Source organism: Dipodomys merriami, unplaced genomic scaffold (genome assembly GCF_024711535.1).
Source record: "Dipodomys merriami isolate MVZ:Mamm:240054 unplaced genomic scaffold, mDipMer1.0.p SCAF_3, whole genome shotgun sequence".
NCBI lineage: Eukaryota > Metazoa > Chordata > Mammalia > Rodentia > Heteromyidae > Dipodomys > Dipodomys merriami.
In genome coordinates, this window is record NW_027204492.1 from 39,521,861 (window position 1) to 39,531,206 (window position 9,346).

The window sequence follows — 9,346 nt, forward strand, 5'->3', positions numbered from 1 at the left end:
ATATTACAGTATTTTTGCTAGTATCAGGGATTCAACAGCTGGTGCTCTACTATTGAGACATACCTCCAGTTCCAAATTTGCTGGCTAATTAGAGATGGAATCTTATGGGTATTTCTGTCAGTCTAGCTCATACAATGATACTCAGACCTCCGGACTAGATAGAATTAAAGTTTTGAGCTATATGCACACAGAATAAGCTATTTCTCTTACAACCTCCAGGAAGAACCAATGACATCAACTTTACTTCAGATCTAGAGCTTTCACAAATGTGAAAATTTTCCATTGTTTAAAGCTACCTAATTCACGGCTATTTGTTATATTAACCCTAGGAAATAAACAGATCATTCTAGAATGTCTTTTAATCAAGGACTCTAGTCTGGTCCCTAGTCCAAAACTTTGTCCTATTTGGGTTTACCAACTAACATAAAAAGGCAAAATATACTCTCAAAATGTACAGTATTTGTGCTTACAATTAGGTCAAAATTTAAAACACTCCCACAGAAGAGTGGAAAGCGATCCATTTTAGAAAAAACAAGTGTAGTTCTGGTGGCATAGCTCAAGGGAAAATTCTTGGCAAGTATAAGGTGGAGTTCAAATCCCATAACAGCCAAAAGGAAGAAAAAAAACAATACAAAACATAACAAAAATCCCACAAAGATCAACCAAGAAGACACTATGTTATTGTTGCCCACATTAAAAAACAGCAGAATATCAGTTTATGCATTCCAAACAAGCTTTTATTTCTAACATGAATAAATGAAATCAGATATGCAAAAGGTCACCATAAAGTCAACTGTCATTTTTATGGGATGAACTTTGGAGAACAAAACATCCTTTTCTAGGATAGTTTAAACGTAGAAAAGGAATGAACAATAAAGACTTCTTTATCTCTCCATCCATTTCTTCTCTGTCTAGTAACTGTGGGATAAAGTAAGAGACAACATTTGTAAGCCATACACATGCTCTACAGACTTCCTGAATCTAAGAATCTTCAATATATGTTATCTCAATAAGGCAAAACTAAACTTTTCTTCTTGTGGCACAGCTTAGGTATCATAGGAATTTGCTGGTGTTGATGATCTGATCAAATCACCCTTGTGTGCTCTTGTTCACTACTGTCAATTTCCATGGCTTATTTTAGAGAGAATTTGGTGTGAATGAAGTTTTCTGAATGTTTTTTACACGGACTGTATATATTCCCTGAGATTCTGGTTTTCATATCTTGAAACAAAACTCAGATGTTTGCTGATGTTGAAATTAAGAAAAAAAGAGATGGAGAGAGGAGTAAGGAAAGAAGACAATTTGCAATTCAGCAATAAACAGCAAAATTTGTTTGAACATTCTATGTAATAAAAAAGCTATTCTTAATGTTTGTATGTTGGCCATAAAGTATTGACTCACTTAAAATCCTTAACATTTGACCACACTGCCAAATGTCAACTCTCTCAAAGGCACTGTCTATACAAAAAACTACATTTCTGTGACTGGGAAGTTGGCTCAGTGGTAGAGTGCTTGCTTTGCATGAGGCTCTGGGTTCGATTCCTCAGCACCACATAAGCAGAAAAAGCCAGAAGTGGCACCATGGCTCAAGTGGTAGAGCACTAGTCTTGAGCTGAAGAGCTGAGGGACAGTACCCAGGCCCAGAGTTCAGGCCATTGACAAAAAAAATTAAAAATATTTCTGTGCCTGAGCAATGGAGGTCTAGCTTCTCCTGGTGACCTTTCCACACTGGCCTCCACCACTTGCTCTGGAAAATCCATTTGAGAATATGTGACTTCAGTTTATGCTCTATATGAGTATATTATGAATTTGGGTTTATAAAATCAAGAGTTTCAACTTGCATAGAGTTAACAAAGAAAGTTTCAAAGCATAAAGCTGTCAGTAAAGGTATATGAGAGGAATGGTTAGGTAATGCTGAAAGTTATAAAGCAGTACCTTAGAATCCTGCTAGAGGCCACCTTCTACTGACACCAGATCAGTTCTGGTGTTTCTTCCTGTTGGCAATTTTCATCTTCTTCCTTTTTTTCCTCTTTGCCTGAAGCTTCTTCAGTTTCTTCATGGTCAAGCTCAGTTTCTTCTTTAGTGAATAAAGACAATTAATCAGGGACCAGGAGAAAAGATACCAAGTTATCCCGTTAATATAGCCTGGGCTGTCCTTTCAGGTGAAAGCAAAGGAGGGAAATCAAGGGGGGGAAATAAAAAGACTGACTTTTCCTCTCCGTGACCTCAAACACTGCACTGTTTTGTGAGATCTGCTTTAAACAGAGGTTTGTAGAAGTTGGCATACTTGTGAAGGGTCATTTTGGGATGGGGCTTCTGTCTGGGCACATTGGGGCATGTATTTTCTGAGAATGGAGATCCATTTGTTAATCAGGTCAGGTAAGCTCTGAGCACCGCCTGAAGGTGAGCCTGTTATGTCAGCTGAAGTTGCAAGGGTCGGACGAATGTGCTGCCCTTGTCAGCATGACCTTGTCAGGCACACAGGTCCTTGCTCCAAACAGTGGAGCCATCAACCCAATCCTCACCCTCCTCTACCTCAGCCTGTGCTGAGGATTCCTGAGTGTGCAGCCAGGCTGGCCCAGGTAAGGTTTTAGAATCTAACATGTACCAAGTAGAAGGAGGGAACAAGACCCAGGGACCCAAACGTCACAAGGACCCCCTTGCCTTCCTCACCTTCCTCCCAGCTGACTCCTTTGTCACTGTCCTCCTCCTCCTCCTCCTCCTCCTCCTCCTCCTCCTTCTCCTCCTCTTCCTGTTCTTGGTCATCGTCCTCCACTCCCTCCTCGTTTCCATCCTGCTCCTTCTCTGTCAATATCCTCCCCATCAACCTCCTCAACCTCCCCATGGTTGTGGCCGCCATGGTCCTTGTCTGCCATGTTGTCTTAATAGTCGCCCTCGCAGACAAGCCTCTCTTGGTCTTCAGGGACCCCTGGCACCCCTGCACCCTCGGTGGCGGCTCAAGCTTGATGTCTCGGTGGGTGGGGGCCGCGGTGGCCATTAAGATGGCGGCCACCCACCACAGATGCCACAGGATGGGTTTGGGCATCTGCGGACCCGGAGCTGGACTGTGGATGCCCGGGCCCGGGTTAATGCCCTGGCTACCGCTACGTGTGGCCGACTTGCCTGAATGGGCGGCTGACATGGCAGCTGGGCCTCAGCCCTCACGAGACGGGTCCAGGTGGTGAGGAAGAATACGACGAGGACCAGGCGAAGGATGATGAGGAAAAGAACGAGAGGGATGTTCTCCATTAATTCCTGGGGCATGGGTAAGCTCGGCATTTCCCAGGATCCTGCTGGAAGGAAAGACAGTAAGAAACTGCCGAGACCCATTTGAGGGCCGGCGGTTATGACGGCTCAGCACAATGGCAGGAGGGGCAGCGCTCACGTGATACGTTCTGAGGCTGCGCAAACGCACAAAGGGGAGTTGCGTCAACTGTTGTGCGTGGAAGAGGGAGGAGCTTAGCTCCCTTACGTGCAGGGAGAGGAGCGTCAGCCCACTGATGCCCAGGGGAGGAGCCTAGATCTGTTACGTGTAGGGGGTGGAGCTTCAGCCACCTACATCCAGTGGGAGGAGCCTAGATCTGTTACGTGTAGGGGGAGGAGCTTCAGCCGCCTACATCCAGTGGGAGGAGCCTAGATCTGTTACATGTAGGGGGAGGAGCTTCAGCCACCTACATCCAGTGGGAGGAGCCTAGAATCTGTTACGTGAAGGGGGAGGAGCGTCAGTCTCCTAAAATCAGGGGAAGTAAGGCATCCACCCCCATTTATGGGGAAGGATAAACATCAATCCCTACTCCCACCCACAGGAAAGAGAATCATCTGCACCCAATACATGGGGAGGAGCTTCAGCCGCTCATCACTAGGGGAAGGATTGTCAACCCCACCCAACCCGTGGGTAGAAGCATGGTTACCTCATCCGTGGAGAGAACCTTCAATTTCCCCAACCTCTATCTCTTGAGAGGAGCTCAGCCCCCACCCAGTCGTTGAGGATAAGCATCAACACCTCAACTATGGATAGGAGCATCAGCCCCATCTCAACCCATTGGCCTCACTGGAAGAGGGATAGTGTATGAAAGACAGATAAGATGATGAATAAGGTGAGTAGTTGGAAGCCACATTGCAGACGGGACAGCAACACAGGATGATGACCTTGTGCCCAAGCACAAGGTATCATGCGTCTTCCTTTTCCAAGCAGGAGCAACATCAGTTTACACTCACAAGAGGACTTTTAGCCCCAGTTCCACTCCGACCTCTAGGGAATAGCATTAGGTCCACCCTTACTCATGGGAAGATTGTCATTTTTTTCTCCCACCAAATGGGAACGAGCAAAAGCACCCATTTCCACCTACGATTTAATGTCATCTCCCCCACATTCACCCATGGAGAAGAATGTCCCCAACCCATGGGGACAAGCATCAACCTGTCCACTCAAGGAGATTGGTGTCAGCACCTAGCCATAGGGAGAAGTGCCATCCCCAAGGTCTATCCCCATCTAAGGCGACAAGTATCAGCTCCTACCCTACCTCTACCCATCTGAAGAAGTGTTGATGCTAATCTCCCTCTCACCTCCAGCAGTGGGAAATGATAATATGTCTTGCCCACTGTGACATATGGAGCCCTCATGTGGTTGGGCACCATGCAGGGTAGATTCTGGATGCTGTGCTGATGCTGGTACAGCCACTGAAGTTCACCCAAAGGTCACTTCCCTCCTAGAGAGCTCTAAGTGCTCCTGGTGATACAGAAATTGTGATATTATTGTGCTTAACCTGGGTAGGTGTTCGACCATTAGGCATTTGTGAAAATGCACATAAGCTGTGATCTTTCTATTTTACAACTGCATGCAAACCTGTTGTGTTTTGCTTCTATGTACTGGAGCCCTGGAATATAGGAATTGCTTTTCACCCATATTAGCCATAGAGACAGCTTATATTAGTGTGAAAATGGGTGTTTGAAAGTTTGACAAAGTACTGATAATCTATAAGCAGTCTACAAGAGGGAGAGATGTAGGGCACATGGGCAGCAAAGATGGCGCTGAGAGGAAGTTGAGTGAGCAGAGCCCAAGTTGTTTATGTTAAAATCTGACTGGATACCACAATCAGGCGAAGTGATGTCAGTGCATGAACAGCTCGTGGGCATCAAGGAAAGTATAGAAAGCTTAGGCACATGATAGGGTGACCTCTACAGTGATTGCTTGGTTCCTTTTCCTCCCGAGCTTCCATGCCACGTGGTTTTTTACTTTAAAAAGTGCTTTCTGTGTGGTAATAAACGAGGTCCTGCTTGACTTGACTCCCTTCTGCGTCTGTCTCTGAGGCTAAGGAAGGCTGGGGAATGGGCCAACAGTGCAATTACCTTTCCTCGGGCCCGGTCTGTCTTCCGCGGGACGGACGAAGACCTAACATCTGGCGCCCAACGTGGGGCCCGAAAGGAAAATATACCAGCTGAGGCTAAGTGGTCTCTCAGGATAAGTGAAACCCTTAGTATGGGTAATTCTATCTCCCAGAAGGAGGACTTGGGAAGTGAGGAGGAAAAAGAATGGGTTAAATTTGACAAAGAGCGTGCTGATCAGACTGAAGCACACACAGGGCAGGTTAAAACGAGGGTGAAGGTTACCCCGCCCACTCGGGTGGCCCTGACAGTTGTAGGGTCCCACCCTATGCCCCCGATTAGGGGGGGAGGTACGGCACCCTATGGAGGCCCTATAGAGGGACCTGTGAGACCTGGACCCCTACCGACCTTCTATGGAGGGGCCGAGAGCTGGGGAAGTAACCTACTTGAAGGCCTACCCTGAAAAGGAAGGGCCATCCAAGAGCCAGGACCCTGGGCCACAGGATTCGCTTCCCCAAGCATATCCTGTCAATCTGGCACCAGGAGCTAACAGATCCTTGGAATGGTATCCATGGGAAGCTAAGAATCTTTCAAGAGCTCTGCAAGGCTGTGGCAGAAGATGGCCCAAACTCTCCTTGGGCCCAGACCCTATTATAGGACATTGCTTATCACCCGTGTGTTCCTAAGGACTGGCTGGATGTGGCCAAAGCTGTCCTCACCAGTTCTCAGTTTATTAAATGGTGTGCCTTCTTTAAGGAGGAATGCAGAGTGTGGGCAGAAAATAACCGGCAGGCTCAACCCGTGATACCTATTACTTACGCCATGTTAACAGGGACAAGGGAAAGGTACTCCACTGCCGTCCAACAGGCTGAAATACCTGGCCCATACCATGACCAGGTGAGGCAGGCAGGACTTGCTGCGTGGTACAAAGTGGATGATGGGTCCACTGAGTCCCCCATAGTAGGAGTCAGACAAAAATTGGTTGAACCTCTACCTGATTTTATAGACCGAGTCCAACAGAGTGTTTATTGCAAACTGCCGGCAAGGGACCTCCGGGATCAGTTTGTAAAGCTAATGGTTTCCCAATCACTAGCTTTAGCTTTACAAGCTCAGACATCTGCAATGACTGAGGCTATCACCGAGGTGCTGGCAGCCCAGGGCCAATGGACCCCAAGGCTATCAGGGAGAGGGACTTGTTTTAAATGTGGACAGGAGGGCCATTTTAAGAGGGACTGTTCACAACAATCCCCTGCCAACCGGCCTGGGGGGCCAAACCACCCCCTACACCCTGCCCCAGGTGCAGGAGGGGGTACCATTGGAAAAAGGATTGTTGATCCAACTTTGATTTAGTTGGGAAGCCTTTAAACTAGGGGAGAGGCATCCTCCAGCCCCTTTAACTCAAGGAGGAACACGCTCTGCTGTAAGGTCCAGGCAGCCTCATGGCAGGACTACTCAGATCCATTAGACCATCCCCCTGGTGGAAGGACTCTGCCCTAAAGTGAGTATTTTCATAGGCAGGAAGCGGTTTCACTACCTAATTGACACAGGGGCAGAGCGAACCATACTCAGGGAGGAGGAAGTGCCCTCAGACTGGAAGCTTGCACCTGGGCCCCCGATATTGGGGGTAGGGGGCAACTCCCAGTCCAAAGAGACTGTCGCCCTTATGAAATGGACCAGCCCAGATGGAGAGCAGGGAAAGATACAGCCTTTAGTGGCAAAGAACCTCACGCCAATTTACTAGGGCAAGACATGCTAGGACAAATGGATGCTGTGGTCACTATGAACCATCGAGCATTCTATGACGATATTCTGGATGGGCAAAGAACATAAACGCTTAAACAGGATCTAGAGAGAGTTAAGGAAAAGGATTTTTTTAACTTTCATAATTACGGAGAGGAACATAAGGGACCCTCTCGGGTCACCCTCAATCCTAAAGACCACTGCCCCCCCCCAGTACCTCCCATTAGGTGGAAACTGGAAAGCTCTATTTGGGTGGAGCAGTGGCCATTGACCAAACCTAAACTTGTAGCCCTCCACCTTTTGGTGGAGGAACAGATATATCTTGGGCACATACGCCCTTCTATGAGTCCTTGGAACACACCTGTGTTTGTTATCCACAAAGCATCCAGGGCCTGGCGCATGCTCCAAGATCTAAGTAAGGTAAATGAAAGGATGGAGCTAGTAGGAATGCCCCTAAGAGGCATGCCTTGGACTCCTGCTATACCTTCAGAATATACCTTGGTTGTGATTGATAATAAAGATTTTTTTTCTCTATCCTACTGCATCAGGATGAGTGTGAGACGTTTGCCTTCTCCATCCCTTCTCTTAATATTTCCCAAACTGATCGGAAGTTCAAATGGACGGTGCTGCCACAGGGAATGGCCAATAGCCTGGCCTTTTGCCAGCAATACTAGGGCATACTTTTAGGGCCTGTGCTGGGTTCAGATACCTCCCTTGCCTATGCCTACATGGATGATATAATCCTGGGGCACCAAGACCTGGGCCTCCTGGCAGGCCTTCTGGCTCAGGTGCTCACCATATTAAAAAAAGGGTTTTTTTTTTTTTTTTTTTTTTTTTTTTTACCATAGCCTTCAATAAAATGCAAAAGGTACCTCCTTTTAAGGTACTTGGATCCCACCTTACCCTGACTCAGGCCAGCCCCCTTAAGCCTTTGCTGGATATTCCAGCCTCTCTGACCCTAACCCAACTTCAAAGTCTTTTAGGGGAAATCAATTGGCTGTTGCCATGGGTTTCTGTCCCTAAAGAGAGTCTTGTGCCCTTATTTGCCCTATTAAACGACAGGACGCCCCAAGAAGCCATGGGACAATATTTTTACAGTTACAAAAACCCTGGATGAAGTTTCCCTGAGGAGGCAATCTATTTTTGAGCCTATTTCCCTTTGGTTGTTTGCGGGTGTTACAATGATTTCTGCAGTTTTAACTCAAGAGGGGGAGCCATTAGAATGGATTCACACTCCCCTGGGTGGCACACCAAGGGTGTACTCTCAGGCAGACCAACAAACAAAACCATACTAAAGCTACCAGCACAACTATGTTTATTGCAGCATTATTTACTATAGCTAAGATATGGAACCAACCCAGATGACCCTCAGTAAAAGAATGGACCAAGAAAATGTGATATATATATATATATATATAATATATATATATATATATATATATATAATGAATAATATGCTTCCATCAGAAAGAATGACATTGCCCCATTTGTTAGGAAATGGAAAGGCTTGGAAAAAACTATATTAAGTGAAGTAAGCCAGGCCCAAAGAAACATAGGTCCCATGGTTTCCCTTATTTACAATAACTAGTACATGAGTAGGACAAGTAGAAAAGGTCAAAAGCTGGATACCACAATCAGGTGAAGTGACATCAGTGCGTGAACAGCTCGTGGACAGCAGGGAAAATATAGAAAGCTTAGGCGCATGATAGGGTGACCTCTACAGTGATTGGTTGGTTCCTTTTCCTCCCCTTCCATCCAAGCAGATTTTTGCTTTAAAAAGTGCTTGCTGTGTGGTAGTAAATGAGTTCCTGCTTGACTTGACTCCCCGCTGGGTCTGACTGTCTCCAGGGCTCAGGGAGGCTGGGGAATGGGGCGAATGGCGCACTTACCTTTCCTTGAACTCTGTCTGTCTTCCGCGGGATGGACGAAGACCCAACAGAGAGATAATTTGGATATTTTAGCATAATTAATGTTAAAAAACCCTAAAAAAAGTAGAAAGGGTGAAATTCAACAGACCTATAGGCTTTATTTGGGAGGATAGCCTGGGAAGGACAGCCAAGTCTCCTTCAGCTCAGTTGAAGGGGAAATGGCACACACCACTCTCCCCTTACCAACTAGGGTCCCTTTAAATATTGGGCAGAAAAGGAGGCAGATAGAATCGGGATGAGATGGAGGCAGGGTGGGAAAGCCATCATGAGTAGAGGGTTTCAAGGTTTGAACTGCATCTAGTTCCACCAGAGCTGTTATTATCAGATGTGTCCTTGGTCTCAGGCTCTCTTCC

At 46.6% G+C, this 9,346-nt stretch overlaps 1 long non-coding RNA gene across 1 annotated transcript; it reads right to left on the reverse strand.

Annotated features, from left to right (window-relative positions):
• Nucleotides 1-783: 783 nt before the first annotated feature.
• LOC138839430 (uncharacterized) lies at nucleotides 784-3,345 on the reverse strand. Its single transcript, XR_011375977.1, has 3 exons — nucleotides 3,124-3,345; nucleotides 1,936-2,077; nucleotides 784-918 (listed from the first exon to the last, which is right to left on the reverse strand). It is a non-coding gene; the product is annotated as an uncharacterized lncRNA (long non-coding RNA).
• Nucleotides 3,346-9,346: the final 6,001 nt, after the last annotated feature.